Genomic DNA, 16,338 nt, shown 5'->3' on the forward strand with positions numbered 1-16,338 from the left:
TTCTCTGAATCTTTTGATGATGTTGTGCACTGTAGATGATGAGATTTGCAAAGCCTTTGCAATTTCACGTTGAGGAACATTGTTTTTAAAGTGTTCCACAATCTTTTTACGCACTCTTTCACAGATTGGAGAGCCTCTGCCCATCTTTACTTCTGAGAGACTCTACCTCTCTAAGACATCCCTAATCATGTTACAGACCTGATATAAATGAACTTAATTAGTTGCTAGATGTTCTCCCACCTGAATCCTTTCTAATTTTTTTGCTTTTTCAACCATTTGTTGCCCCCGTCCCAACTATTTTGAGACCTGTAGCAGGCATCAAATTTGAAATGAGCTCATTTAGTAGATAAAAGTGTAAAACTTCTCAGTTTAAACGTTATGTTATCTATGTTCAATTGTGAATAAAATATTGGCTCATGTGATTTGAAAGTCTTATAGTTTTCACTTTATTCAAATTTAAAAAACGTCCCAACTTTTCCGGAATTCGGATTGTATAAGTACAAGTTAAATAATCGGTTTGTTGATGGACATGCACTTGTTAATGCTGATGGTGAGGAATTACAGTTGCAACATCTCATTATGTACCTGAAACTGAGTAGCGAATCACTGAGAAACGTCCTGCTTGAGTTGTCCTTGCAATGGAGGTTCGGGTTGAATAACTAGTTCTTTCAATGTTTCATCATCGGATTTGCGCTCGGATTGATATGGTAAAATCAACGTCATTGTTCGTTACTGTTTAGTTTACGGTGTAGGAAGCCTCAGGACACGCAGAGCTGACGTTGTTATGGCAATGGGCGTTTTTGTTTTTGACACGCGGTAGACCAATCACAACAGACTGAGCTGTCTGGCCAATCAGAGCACTCGTTCTGTGTTGTTTGTCTGGGAGTGGAGCATGCACGGGCAGTGCTCGAGGGCGCTGTCTGAGCAAACTGTTTTCAGTTAACTATGAAAAAGCTCCGCTCCCGTTTGAGCCTGTTCGATCAAATAGATCAGGCTCGCGTTTCCAGTGCATCAGGTCCCGCGTCTGTCGAGGCAGCACGCCGCTTGTATGCATGGGATTCGCACGTGGGGCAGGCATATAATACTGAGACGGTTGTGACCCTTTCTCAGTGTTTATTAACCAGCTCCACTGCCCTCGCGCACGGTTCGGAAGCCCGCGTTGCGAATTCTTCCAACCGTGTTAAAGACCCGGTGTTTGATTTATCTGGCTCCGAGGAGTTAGATATTCTCAACACCGAATCACGTGGATATGGGGATTCGCCACCCCATATTCCCGTTATTGAGGAGTTTCTGGAGGTTGTAACCAGGGCAGTGGCTAAATTAAATGTTGAATGGCCATTTAATAAGCAGGAAGCGACTAAGAAAAATAAAATGAATGAGCGCTTCCTGCAGACCCAGTCACAATCTTCGTGTCAGAGCCTTCCCTTTTTCACTGATCTCCATACTGAGGTATCGAGATCGTGGAAAAATCCATGTTCATCTCAATTATTTTCCCCCCATGTATATATTTACTCATCCATTAGGGAATCTAATGAGAATGGTTATGAGGTGATGCCTCGGGTAGAGGAATATTTTGCGAAATATTTTCTCCCCGACATTGGATCACCCCTGATAGCTCAGACACGTCCCTCCAAATCTCGTACATCTATGGCATAAATTGGCCGTTCTATGGCAGCACTAGTCGTCTCAGAGAGACATTTATGGCTAAATCGCTTGGGGATCGGGGAGAAGGACAGGGCCTTCCTTCTCGATGCCCCCCACTCGCCTTCTGGCCTCTTTGGCGACTAGGCCTTGTTTTGGATCTCAAGGTACTGGATCAACCTCCGAGGGGGTTTAGATTTCAAGATACCTTCTGTCAGTCAGTCCGAGGACTGGTCTCTCGTGATAGATCCACAAGCTCCTTAACTCCTCGTTCCCTTCTAACCCCATCACAGGAAGTTTCCGAGATTCGCTTTTGGGGGGAAAAGCTTATCAATATAGAGTTCTTCCTTTCGGCCTAGCCTTATCTCCCCGCACCTTTACTAAATGTATGGATGCTGCCCTTGCTCCATTGAGACAGCAGGGGATCTGTATCCTAAATGATATAGATGACTGGCTCATTCTGGCTCAGTCAAAAAAACTGGCGATTCAACATAGAGATGTTGTTTTGCGTCTTCTGAGGTGCTTGGGGTTGAGACTCAATGTGAAGGAAAGTTCCTTAACTCCTCTTCAGAGGACTACGTTCCTGGGAGTAGAGTGGGACTCACGATGCGGGCACAATTGTCTCCTGCTCGTATAAATACTATCTTAACCACAATGAAGAGTATTAGGTCAGGCCAGCCCATCACTGTCAAACACTTCCAAAGGGTTTTGGGCCTCATGGCTGCAGCTTCCATCGTAATTCCTTTTGGTCTGCTCCATATGAGGGCCTTGCAGTGGTTGCTCAGGACCAAGGGGTTTTCTCCGCTAGGGAATCCCTTTCACATGATCAGTTACACGCAGATGCCTTTGTTCTCTCGTCATGTGGAAGAAACCATGGTTCCTGTCCATGAAAGACTTTGACCACGAATGCATCCCTCACGGGCTGGGGTGCGGTTATGGAGAGCCATTACACCTGAGGCGCTTGGAAGGACCATCATCTCTCATGGCATATTAATCGCTTAGAGATGTTGGCCGTATTATTTGCCCTGAGGCACTTCCTTGCAGACCTCAGAGGCCATCATGTTCTTATTAGGATGGACAATATGACGGTGGTCTCTTATATCAACCGCCAAGGAGGTCTGAGATCGAGCCCTCTTTCTAGACTGGCAAATCAGATCCTGCTGTGGTCCCAGGATAAATGTATCTCTGTTAGATCCATTTATATTCCTGGGGTTGATAATGTGGGAGCAGACATCCTGTCGAGGCAGGGGCTGAGGTCCGGGGAATGGCGGCTCCACCCTGAAGTAGTTAAGCTCATATGGAGAGAGTTTGGCCAGGCAGAGGTTGACCTGTTCGCCTCTCAGGAGAACACTCACTGCCCGCTCTGGTACCCTCTCTCACATCCAGCTCCTTTGGGACTGGATGCCATGGGACAGATGTGGCCGAGGTCACATCTGTACGCCTTTCCCCCGATCGCTCTGCTCTTTGGGGTTCTAGAAAGGGTCAGAAGGTACGGTGTGAGCTTACTCCTGGTAGCCTCGTACTGGCCGGCCCAAATTTGGTTCTCGGACCTTATTAGTCTCTTGGAGAGTCCTCCCTGGCGAGTCCCTTTTAGGAGAGATCTCCTTTCCCAGGCCGGTGGTACAATATTTCATCCACGGCCGGAGTTATGGAGACTATGGGTCTGGCCCCTGAGGGGGACCATTTCATAAATAGGTGCCCTTTCCACCAAGGTGGTTAGGTCATCCTCTCTAGAACCCCACTCTACTAGAAACTATTTAAAAAAGTTAGGGACAGCATTGAACCCAGTTAAAAACTGCCCACTGGCTTCAGTACTGGCGTTCCATCCTGTTTCTCTCCTGTGGATGAGTTATATGAGAATATATAAGAATCTTTTGAGTCTGCTTCCTGCTCATCCTGCTCCCTGGAAGAGCGTTGGTGTTGCCCCCTCTTACTTGATGGCAAGGGAGCCACTCTTTCTTATTTCTGCCTCGACACTGAGGTGCCTGTAGGCAATATTATGATTCTTCGGGTATTCATCATATAAGAATCTATTTGAGTCTGCTTCCTGTTCGTCCTGCTCCCTGGAAGAGTGGTGGTGCTGCCCCCTCTTACGTGATGACGTGGGAGCCACTCTACTTTATTTCTGCCTTGACACTGAGGTGCCTGTAGGCAGTATCATGATTCTTCAGGTAATCCATCCTCCATCGTATGTGTTGGATGGTCAAGGTCGTAGCCTTGGAGGCCCATATGTTAGGCCCTGGGCTGGGAGGAGTTAAATCTATCTAGATATGTATCAAGGGCTAGGAGCTATCCCCCTTTTTTCAATTAGACAGTTGGTTATCTGCTGAAACCTCTCATAAATTATGTTAGAGGTGCGCTCTTGCCTTCACCTCTCATCTACCATTAATATAACTGTGAGACCGACGGTTATAGTTGAACAATGTCATTAGAACTCTATAACCGCCAAAACCATGTTATTAAAATATCTTGCAGATAAGGTTATATATGCTACTAATATCAGTGTTGGGGAGTAACGGAATACATGTACCGTTGTTACGTATTCAGAATACAAATTATAAGTAGCCTAACTGTAGTCTCCACAGAACATAAAATATTCATTTTATTTTATTTTTCGTGTTCGCATTTATGAGGAAAAAACAATGTTACGGACGTGACAGTTCTCCGTTACGGACGTGACCGCTCTGAAAGCATTACAAATTTCACAGAGACATCAAACAGAAAGCACAAAACCTTTCTATATATATATATATATATATATATATATATATATATAGAATCATTATATCTTATGGGTGCAATACTTCATACGTTATGGCAATGCACATTAACCCTTTGGGGACCAAGGTGTTTTTAGGGTCCTTGAGATGTTTTAACATGCCCTGACATTTGTGCTTTTTTCAGTTGCTTATAAACATATTAATGGCACAGGTGAAATTACACTCTATTTAGCACAAACAGGGCTACCGTAAAATGTGAGCAACATGTACATGTTTGTATTTTTGAGAGAATATTGTTTATGGATGGTTATTGAAAAAACTAAAAATTCAAGTTTCTGAAATAAAGCCACAAAACACATACTAAATATGTGTCCACAAGACTTTTGACTAATGGAAGTTGTGGCCTAGAGTTTTTTCTTCAAAATGATATGAAAATCATCCTTTCTAATCATTCACATAACACAATAGATTCTTTTAAATTGTGAAAACTATGAACGGCCCAACCCCATTGTGAATAATCAGGTGGTTGAGAAGACAAAGACCCACATATTAATGAGCCTTTCATTCAGGTGTGTCACACAAGAAATAATGCAAGGACAATATACACACACACACACACACACACACATACATATACATTAGGGGTGGAACGGTACACAGAAGTCACGGTTCGGTTCATACCTCGGTTTAGACATCACGGTTCGGTACGATTTCGGTACAATGGAGGGAAAAAGCAAAACAAAAATGCAGAAGGCATTGTATTTTTTAAATAAGTTTTATTAATAAAGGCATAGAACCAGTTTATTTGTCGTGCACTGACAATAGTTTTATATAATTAGTTTATTAATTAAATTAATAAAAAGACAAAAAGACCTTGCGATATGTTTGGTAATTGTACTATTAATTTAAAATTATTTTGCTATATTTCAGATCAATATATTTGTTTTCCTTAATTTTAATTAACATTATTAATTGACAATGTAACATTATTCTCATCTGAATTATAAATAATTGATTTCTGTATAAAATAATACTACCATTAAAAACACAATCGATTTTCTTTTTTAATCAATGTTGAATGTGTAAGATTAGTGCTACGAGGACAAGAAATGAAAACCAATGCAATATGACGAATGTCCAAAAGACAGACTGTTTTGAAATGGAGTTGGATAAATATGTTTTGCTTTTAAACAGTGTGTATGTGATTTTGGTTGTGTGACAGTTGTAGGTTACAGTTTGACAAGAGTTTACAGTGTGACAAAAGCACAATGTTGTGTTTTATTGCGAGTGTACACAAATATAAGTAAACACTTTGCAGGTTTAATGATCTGTATAAACAAAATGACACACTCTCTCTCTCTCTCTCTCTCTCTCAAACACACACAGTGTGATCGCGCCCGCGCGCCTCTCTCTCTCTCTCGCACACACACACACTCTCTCCAGCATTGCAATCTTGACATCGCAGCCTGTTCATTATGCGGTCACACCAAACGCGAATAGAGCTTCAAATTCGCGTCTAGTTCGACGCTAGTCCAAAGCGAATAGGACGCGCGTATAAAGCCAACGTTTGAAGTGAACGCGCGTTCAGAGCTAAACCGATGGTACAGATTATGTGTCCCTAAAGAACCTGCGTATCTAACAGTAGTTCCGCATTACATTAATTAATTTGCACGCGAGTTTTATTTATTTTTATTCGTGTATTCTTCATGGGGCGGCAGTGGCTCAGTGGTTCATGTGGGTTGTCTACAAACCGGAAGGTTGGTGGTTCAATCCTCGGTTCCACCTGACCAAGTGTCGAGGTGTCCATGAGCAAGACACCTAACCCCAGCTGCTCCCGACGAGCTGGATGGCGCCTTGCATGGCTGCCGTCGCCCATCGGTGTATGAATGAGTGTGTGAATGGGTGAATGTGAGGCAAATGTAAAGCGCTTTGGTGGCCATTGGGTCTGTGAAAGCGCTATATGAATGCAGTCCATTTACCATTTACCATTTATTCTCCGTGTAAATTCGTGCACCGAACCGTGACGCCCGTACCGTTTCGTTTCGATACGAATACATGAACCGTTCCACCCCTAATATACATATATATATATATATAAAATCAAAATATAAATGAAAGTCAAAAGCACATTTTTTATCATACCTGGAAACAAATCCTGTTCAAATAGGTTATATGGGCCATTCTACAGAATTGGTTCAAAGTTAGAGTTGGAAACATCTTGAAAAGAAAATTGTCTTTTTCCATAAATGTCTTAGTAGGCCAATACATTTTATCATACATATTTCAAAGTTAAGGATTCATTATTTTGATATAGCTTGCATTGGAACAAACACTATTCTTAGTTGATTAGTTTATTGACAAAACATACCATATATTTAACATATGAGCAGAAACTGCTAACAAAAACTTATTTGATGTCTATTTTAGAGTTAAAACTTTATAATCTATCCAAAACTAGTCACACACACACACACACACACACACACACACACACACACACACACACACACACACACACACAGAAACATGATTCAAATTTAAACAGTAGGCTATTTTTGCGTTTACAGACACTAACGTTATTATATATCGCGATTAGAACAAAGCACAAAAATAAAAACACTTTTTCGCTCGCTCCTCGAAGTGAAAATAAACCAGCACTTGTTCTGAGGTAGGTAAATGTCCCAGGATTATTCCTCACAGCCGCGCAAGACGACAGTACATTAATCTGACTAAATATAGTGTGTTTACCGAGTTTGTGTGGGCGTTTACACGTCTCAATGTGTTGCTTCAGATCATTAGCGTTTGAATAGCGCGCGCTCTCCATGGGCGTGTCACATTAGCGGAAAAATGAGATGCGAGAACGATAATGAGAACGGCTGACACCTCTCTCTTTTTATATAGATTACATAAACAGGGAATATTTATTTTAGTTTTAAATTAGATCATTTAAAAGTAAAAACTTAAATGATCATAAACATATATTGCTCATGTCTGGGTGAATAGTATTCGCTGAGTTTTGTTTAAGTTTAGAGACGTGCTCCAGAAAAAAAGTTCATGGACACGGAGAGGCAGAACGCACACCCTGTTTATTTTCTTTATTTTACAAAAGCACAATATTTTATTTCGATTGTAGGTGGGCACATAAAAAAGTAGACATTTAACAGTTTTTTTTTATATGTTTCATAACTCTGTATGACCAGAAATGATGAAGTAGTTTAAGTCTATTTTTCTGCTATGTGAAAAAAATCTGCCAAAACGCACGGGTGCGTTCTTGGTCCCCAGAGGGTTAAGGCCACAAGCACCTGCCCTCACCAAGGTTACAGCCAAGTTTCAACTCTGTGAGCTCATAAATTGAACACCAGCTCAGTGGATCTAATCTAAGCCTAGACAGTGGTACAACCCATCTCCAAGGCCCCGAATCACAGTCATCGCTTATCAGTAGGCAAATCAGCTTAGTCATTGACCCTGCGACCTCCTGTTCTCATTAGTTGTGTCTGTGACATTGATGGAGGGGTGGGGCTCTCCTGCAGTCAAAGCACACAGGTCAGTGCTGGAGATTAGAGAGCTCTCTCATGTTATCCCGCCCGAGGCTAGCACTCGCTCACTGTATGAGAGCTGCGGCGGGACAGTGTGCGGGAAGAGCATCCCACCATCCCTCCTCCCCCCAGTCCATTTTCCTCTTATTTTTGTCCTCTCTCCACGTTAGAGGCAGGATGACATGGATGGAGAGAGAGGCATCTGAAAAGCCTCGGTTGACATGTGGTTCATGTGAGCACTCAAGGCATTATGGGTCCTGTGTGGTGAGTGCTCTAAAATGAGACAGAATCAAGTGCAGTTTTCAGCCGACTGGGATGGGAGGGTAATTGAAAGGCGTGCAGTTGGAAGAGACACGTGTGCAAGTGTGCACGGTTACTTGTCAAACTATTAATGCCGATAGAGTCATTGACACACAAGAACAAGAACTGTTTATAGAAAAGACACCAGAGAAATTCATGCTGTGACGGTTTCATAAGAGAAACATCCCTGCGGATTTTTCTCTGGGCAATACCTTTGAAATTCTAATGGTAGTTTAGAGGATTCCATCAAAACTTTATCATCGTGTTTGAATGGTGCATAATTTAAGACATGGGTTGGGTGCAAACTTTTATGTTTTAGTATTTTTGTCATTAAAAAGTTTGAGGTTGGTAATATTTTATTAATGCTTTGAAAATAGAATCTATAGAAAAATAGAATTTTAATAGAATAAAAATAAATCTTAATGTAGTTAGTTACTTACTCCAGTCTTCAGTGATTTGATGCTCAAGAAAGTTTAATTTATATTATCAATGTTGAAAACAGTTGCCCTGCTTAATATTTTTGTTGAAGCCATGATGCATTTTTTCAGGATTCTTTGATGAATAAAAAGTTCAAAAGAACAGCATTCTTAATTAAATAAATCTTGTGTAACATTATAAATGCCTTCACTGTCACGTTTGATCAATTTAATGCACCCTTGCTGAATAAAAGTATTAATTTCTTTCAAAGAAAATTACAGTATTGCCATGGAATCTTCAGAAACAAGTTGAATATGACACCAGAGTGACGATAAAGAATTTATTCCTACGAATAAACAATTCATTCACTCGTGTTAGTTCAATCCTGGCCACGGATTAAGGATTTCTTCCCACAATTTATGAATTCCCTTGTTTTAATAAATTGTGGCCATGTTGAACTACTTTGTTCCCTTGTTTTGATTTAACTAAAACAAAGGAACAAATTATTACAATATGGCAAAGTTAGTAAATCGAGGAAACTAATTACATCGTCTGCACAGTTTTCTTAAACCGAGGGAACAAATTAGTAAAACATGCTGACGTATTAAGTCGTGGGAACTAATTATTAATTTGTCATGTGCGGGTAAAAAGTTGATATTTAATTCTAAAGCTTCCTTTTTAATAATTCTATCACTTTACATAAAAATATTGTGATATTGAAATTAAATGTCCTTAGTTTTTGCAGTTCAGAGGTGTTTATATTTGCTTACTCTTATCTATAAAGTCTTTAAATACTATTAAATAAAAAAATAAAAAATCATAAGAATGTACCCATTTATGTACACACACCAAACACTAAAGCCATTCTCACAACCTGGTTATCGTATTCAATAGGACAACCTGCCAATTTGCTATCAGAAAATAAGATAACATAAAAACTGCATTTTAAACTGGACAATAGCTTGTATATATATATATATATGTATATATATATATATATATATATATATATATATATATATATATACACACATCATATATATAGCTCCAGAAAAGTGCAAGAGTCAAACTAAAGACATTCCTGTTCGCCACATGCCAAAACTCTCGAATCAATTTTGCAGTAAAATACTTTCTTTACTTTCTTTCTTGCAATAGAAGACCAAAGACCAACCAAGAGAGAGAGAGAGAGAGAGAAAAAGAAAATCAATAAATCAGCCCTTATGAGCTGGACTCCCTGTGCATACACGTTCCTGTGTGCATACATTACAACAAAGTAACCCAGCGTGCTTCTAAACGTTATGACGATATTAGCTCATCAGCTGGAAAATAAGAGTATAGGCTACCTGAATATTTCAACTTCATTTCTGATACACCTTTTTAAACTCTCCTCATAAATGTGTTGGCAAACTGAAATAAAGAGAGTCGGAAATATAGTGAAAACTGCATATCTGGCACGTAATAGACAAGGTGAACGCAATGACCTACACTATGATTTGTCTTGATGCATTATTTTATAATATCACCTATGTTATTCCTCCACTGACCTGCTGAATAATAAGGGTTTCCATTTTCCTTACTATCTAAAATGTGTAAAATGTCAAAATAATACACCAAATATTACAAATTTTAAGAGTGCATTTTTTTGTAAGATCATATTAATATTGGATGGACATGGACAACATGCCTTCAGCAGAAGCCTTGGTTTTTGCCAATAAGGGCTTTATTTTGCACTATAGTGACAGTGAAACAACATTACATGGCTAAAAATGTAAGTGTTTTTTTCAAAAGCTAAATTCCTCAAACCGAATAACTAAATCACAGAAAAAAAAAATGGAAAGGCTGCACGATAATAGGCTATCACACAGCCCATTCTCATCCCAAGGCGTCATCTAACTGACGCTTTTGACCATGCGTCACAATGCCGACGCACATGGTACCCCTTAAGCGTCAATATGAGACGCGCCTCCTAGTGGTCTAACCCTAACCCTACCTCAGACCTAAACCTACCCATAACGGAAGCATCATCTAACTGACGCTAAAGGGTGCCATGTGCGTCGGATTTAGACGCATGGTCAAAAGCGTCAGTTAGATGACGCCCGAGGATGAGCGTCTCATATTGACGCTTAAGGGGTACCATGTGGGTCGGCATGTTGACGCATGGTCAAAAGTGTCAGTTAGATGACGCCTTGGGATGAGAATGTGTTGCACAGATAGCCTACATATTGTGATGTGCCAATCGAAAAGGCTTGCGATATCTGAATGATTTTAATAAGTACTTCAAAAAGTTTTAGGTCGATGTATACAGCAGAGAATAGACTGGGCTTACGACTGTTACTTTCTTGACATTAAAAAGAGTTATTGAGCGCAATAAGCAGTGAAAAACAACTCATTGAGGTACTGGAGCTGTCTGACACACACCCGAAGCGCATGCACAGAAAGCATGTAATCACAGTCGGTTATATCTTAAATGAATGTAAAGCCTCGTTCACACCGCCATTCGTTCACAGTCGCTATTCTCTATACTGTGAAGTTGCTGGTGGGCGTTCCTAGTGCTGTTGCTCTAATGTTATTGGTAGACTGCACGTATGGCCATATCTTTAGAAAATGAAATCACATAATCAACACAATGCAGGGGAAACTGTCATATGAACTGCTGCAGTGCTAAACCGCTCACTGCATCATATAATTAACAACACACAAACTATCAATGTATGAATCAAACTCGCTGACTGCCGACAGTTTCTTTTTCATGCATCAATTGTATTACATGTAGTTAGCCTATTATAGCCTACTATAATGTGGTTACAGTCAAATCATATAAAACAGTGAAATCGCTCTGGAACTATGTCCTGTCTTGCCTGCAGTCGAGACGTTGATGTGAGGTCTACTGACAGTCGTCACTCCTATTGGTTGTCACTGGCGAAATTCGCTGCTCATTTGCATAAAGTTACAATTTCTGAACTTTTTGTTGCGTATCTCAAGGCGCTTGACATCGCTAACATTACATTCTGTCGCCAACGGTCACTGTCACTCGTGTCGCTGGAATTCGCCAGTGCTCCATTGAAAAGGAATGGGATCATGGCGCTTTGACGTTGCGTGTCGCTGGCAGTTTGAATGAGGCCAAAGAACGTAGGCTATAGACCTTATTCGCAAACACCGGAAGTAGCTAACCGCGGCCATATTGTTGACATGACATCTGTCCTGTTGCCCCTAGCGGCGCGCACATTTGAGTTGAGGGGAGCAGTAGCCTGGCTTCATCTCGTCGGTATCAAGAGAAGATAAGCTTGATTGGTGTGGACCCACATCAAATAATAGCATTAAGTAAAGATCCGTCCTTATTGCCAGCCTTAACTTATCCGGATATTTATAACTATCTCGTTCATACAGTATCCGTATACAAACTACAATTTACCTCAACAAGGCAACATAATGAACGATACTCGTCTCATTCGTGGAGGTGGAAAAACAAGTTCTTTGTGACATGCGAGATTTGTTGTATTAAAATGTAAATGCAAAAGAAAAGGCATGAGAGTCGGTTGTTTTTGTCAATTTTAAGTTTTCATTTAAAATGTTTGCGATTTTAATATATGGTTACATATTTGACCACTTGCTTGAGCAACTTAATATATAGAAGTAATGCATGGAATAATTGGCTTACGTTGTTGAAATAGTGAGTATGTGTTAAAATAAAAATAGTGAGTACCGGGGTGTTTGTGGTACAGCCGTGGATCAGTTACGCAAACGCAGCATATTATAAAGTATTGCGCGTCCTGCTTCTGTACCGTATACGCACCGCACACGCATTGCACACGGATTATGTGTGAAACCTGTGGTAAAATGATGGGAACAGACTTTTCTGTGGGGAGTTGGCTGAAAGTTTAGCCTATTATCCTAGCTAGCCTCTCCTGCGCTGGCTCAACTCCTTCCCTTCACGTTTTCTGACAAACGGTAACTTATCGCAATCATAAAAACTAACTCCGGGGTTCTTATTGCTGTTGTTAGAACAGCCGTGTATTACACAACACACCATCACGCTGTTTAAAAACAAAACAAAAAAAACAGTGATAATACCATGGATAATACCGACGCTGCCTCGCTTGTCAATTGACAGACTGACAGTTGTCTTGGTTTCTGTCAACAATATGGCCACCGCAAACATTGATGACGCAGATCGAATAACATCTATATTGACAAGAAGTGAAAGCCAATAAAACGTTCCATTGCAACACCAGCGCCCAGCAGCAGCCCTACGCTTCCGCCCTTTTTGGGGTGAAAGCGACTCGGCAGTCATATATTATACATATATTTAGTCCAGTGCAGAGGTAATTTTTAGGTTGAAATAATTAGGTGAGTATTGTAACTCACAACAGTTAACGTTATAGCAGTTAAAAATAAGTTGCTACTTAACCAGGCTACCCCCCCTATTTTTATTGTATTACTACTATTAGAGTTGGTAACTAATAATAGTAGTAAATGTGTAAAGTTCCATACAATAGAAATACTCACTAATGCAAAAAAAAAAAAAAAAAAAAAAAACCTACCTCAACAAACTGTTATCTGTGCTGTTGTCCAGTAACTCCAGTTGGAATTTTCACCCCAAAATGGCGGCCGCGCTACCGAAGCGCCACCTAGTGGCTGTTACCAAAAAAGCATCAGAGTTTCGCCTCTTGTTCTTCTATACTCTTTGATGAGGCTTAACAGTTGGATGTGTGTCAATAGGATCAGTAGGTCTTAAAGTGACAGCAGCCTAAAACAGTATAGGCTACCTGCAGCTGCCTGTCAAACAACAAAAGAATGAGAAAAGAATCACTAACTGCTCTTGACTGAATAAATTTTGTAGCTTTATTATACAGTATATCAATGTATATTCATGTGAAGACTTTGCAGTGTTTTAATTTTACATTTGATTATTCTGTTTCTTGAATGCTACTGTTAAATAGATCTAATGAAGGCCAACCTAAAAAAAACTTGTTTGTATCATTTGTACCTTTGTTTTACTGTATTTGTCTTATTGTTTGTAATTTGCCTCTTTGTCCTTATTTTTAAAAACAAATTAAATAAATAATAATAATCATCCACTCCTAGTTTCAGGTGTTTTTGTTTATGTTGTTGATGGTATGTTTTCAGGTTGATATAGGCTTACCTATACTCTATATTACCAAATTGAGCAAAGAGATGTTGGAATTTAAATATGTTAGTTTGTTTGTTTGTTTACATTGATGTTAAACTGACATTGTCAGATTTGTGACATTACTTTTTATGTAATGCTAAAACACTGTTGTTCACATTCAGAAGCTGTGGTAATGGTTTCTTTTTTCCAAACATATATATTGGCTGTATCATTTTCAGTTTTTAAATATATTTAAATATAATTTAAATTGATTTTACACACTTAAAACATTATCATATCGCATAGGCATTATTCAACAAGAACGGCTAGAAACTGGCTAGAAAATAAAAACGTCTAGCAACACTGTTGGAACAAGCATCTGATTGTTTTGACAGAGAACCCCTCGTGATGCACAAGCTTCACAAGTTTCACAGAGAATTGCCATTTTTACAAGTTTGTGTCTTTTTCTCAGCAGCGAATCACAGGGGAACTGAAACTCGATATAGACCCACAGAAACGCTCCTCCTACAACACACTCATCACACAACATGCTAAAAATAATCCAACACAAAAATCCTGCTGCTATTGACTCGATTGCCTCTTGTAATGAAACAAAGACAAGCGACGTCATGAACATGTTGTTGAGGAAGCACCAGTGGCTCACTTGGGTATAAGATACAAACAAAGGGGAGAAAAAATGAGCCTAAGCCTAAAGGTATTTTTCAATTAACAATATTCTCAGGTTAAAATCAGTTTGAAATCTTAACTCAATGTATATTGATATCAATGTATAACTGAACTTGATAGTCAATGATCAGCATGTATTTCACTGAATGAAAAAGAGCAGCTAAATAATTCCTTTTGTGTTTCATGGAAAGAGTCATTTTAGTTTCAAGTGACATGAGAGTGGTAGATGATGACGAAATTTTCAGTTTAAAGCAAAGTATCGGTGGAAGCTGCCAAAATTTAGCCGTGTGAATGAGTGAAGACAAATATACAAACAGTTTCTCTCTTGTTTTGGAAGTTACATTAAAAGCAACTTGGCTCACAAATCTGAGGGGGGGATGACTCTCCAGACAAACAGCAGAAAACGGTAGGGAAAAGACAATTCGAGTTCAGGAGCGGAGGGCAGCAACAGGAATTTGTCTTGGAATATGTGGGAAGTGTGGCTAAATCCATTTTTGTTCCCACATAGGCGGATGTGAACGCTGTGCCTCACCCACAAGCAGCGCACCAGTCTGACAGAGACCGCGGACTCTCCAGGCCATTTCGTCTGCAAAATATAGGAACATGCAAAGTTTCTTCTGCACTATTATTACTGAACCAGCATGTTCAACAATGGAGGGAAAAGTGTAAGGGAAATTGACAGAATTCTGGGGCTTAATGGTGAATGGGAGTAAAGCTTTTCAAAGGAGGTGAATAAAGAAAAGCTAACTCCCCTTATCTATACCTCCAACTGGGATTTTAATTGGCCATTCAAATATTCAATTACAGAGGATTTGAATAGCACTTATTTTTAATATTTGACCTTCCATTATGATGGCAGGTGTGAAAGCCGTTAAACGAAACCAATCTTGTTATTGAATACTAAGGAGTACAGATGACCACTGCTGAGCAACACTTACAAAGAACATGTGAAGCTGAAATTGTCTCACTTTTGAACTTTGCAAATGCTTATTTCCGCAAAAACAATTGTAGGTAAAAACAGAACACTCTGTGAGAAAAGCCCTATTATATCTTCGTTAATAAATGAATTATTATAAATTATTTCTGTCAAAGTCATAATGTATATCAATAGTATAGTATTCATAATAGGTCCATCAGTCAATTAAAAAATATTGAATTAATTGCATATGTAGTTAATCAAATTAAGTGAATTAATTAATTTTAGTAGATACACTACTGTTTGGGGTTATTATATATATATATATATATATATATATAGGCCTATTTATGTTTTTATTCAGCGAGAACACATTCAATTGATCAAACATAAGTGAACCCAACGGTTGTCCGGTTTTATCAGTCTTACACGATTTACTGTCCATAAGCACAAGTCTGTTCTAGGAAGTATACTGTTTTTAAGAGCGAACCTGGCCTCAGGTGCTCCAGCCCCTCCTATATGTTATAAGGACCCGACTCAGGTCCGGTCCCTGTTCTTATTATTTTGTTGTTGTTTTTTTATTAATGGCTCGTGTCTTACTGTGAGCCTCGGGTGGGCTCCAGTTGGGATGAAGTCAGTTATAAATCGGCGTTTTACATTGCAGCCCCACTGCGTATTAGCTACGCAATACGAAGTGACCGTTCTCGAAATGGAACGTACTCGGTTACTAACGTAACCTCGGTTCCCTGAGAGTAGGGAACGAGTAGCATTGCGTAGCTAATACACAGTGGGGAAACTCTTTTCCTCGAGAATATTGAAGCCTATATTTTAAAATGCAGTGCAGCTGCACAGCGAGCACAGTAGAGCGTCTAGCTATATTAAGAAAATACTACGCAAATTACGCAATACTCGTTCCCAACTCTCAGGGAACCGAAGTTACGTTAGTAACCTAGAACGATTCTATTTTAGAAACGGTTTCTATTTTTTTTACGACATCGCGCTGGAACAACA

This window comes from Rhinichthys klamathensis, unplaced genomic scaffold, assembly GCF_029890125.1.
Source record: "Rhinichthys klamathensis goyatoka isolate OS25496 unplaced genomic scaffold, OSU_Roscu_1.1 h1tg000670l_1, whole genome shotgun sequence".
In the NCBI taxonomy this organism is placed as follows: Eukaryota; Metazoa; Chordata; class Actinopteri; order Cypriniformes; family Leuciscidae; genus Rhinichthys; species Rhinichthys klamathensis.